This window comes from Neophocaena asiaeorientalis, unplaced genomic scaffold (genome assembly GCF_003031525.2).
Source record: "Neophocaena asiaeorientalis asiaeorientalis breed wild unplaced genomic scaffold, Neophocaena_asiaeorientalis_V1.1 scaffold123, whole genome shotgun sequence".
NCBI classification, from domain to species: Eukaryota; Metazoa; Chordata; class Mammalia; order Artiodactyla; family Phocoenidae; genus Neophocaena; species Neophocaena asiaeorientalis.
Window position 1 is genome coordinate 12658333 of NW_020173666.1, and position 301 is coordinate 12658633.

A 301-nucleotide genomic window follows, 5' to 3' on the forward strand; every position below is an offset into this window, starting at 1 on the left:
GTAAAGACCTCCCCCGCTTCGCTGCCCTTCCCCTTGCCCTTGGAGAAGAACTTCGCCGAGTTCGACTCAGCTCCCGACGGTAGATGTAAAGTGTGAGATTGTTCCGTAGTGGACAGAGGAAGAGCAAGAAAATGTAAATAAGCTTGGAGGAGCCGGCCGGCGGCCACCGAGGAGGTGCTGGGCCGTTTGGGGTCGGCCTGTCCCGTGGTCGGGTCATTTTGTTGTCCTTGCCCCGGGACCGAGACGGGCTTCTGAGAACCTGGGACCTGGCCGCTGTGTCTCCGTGCACGTGGCCGCCTCC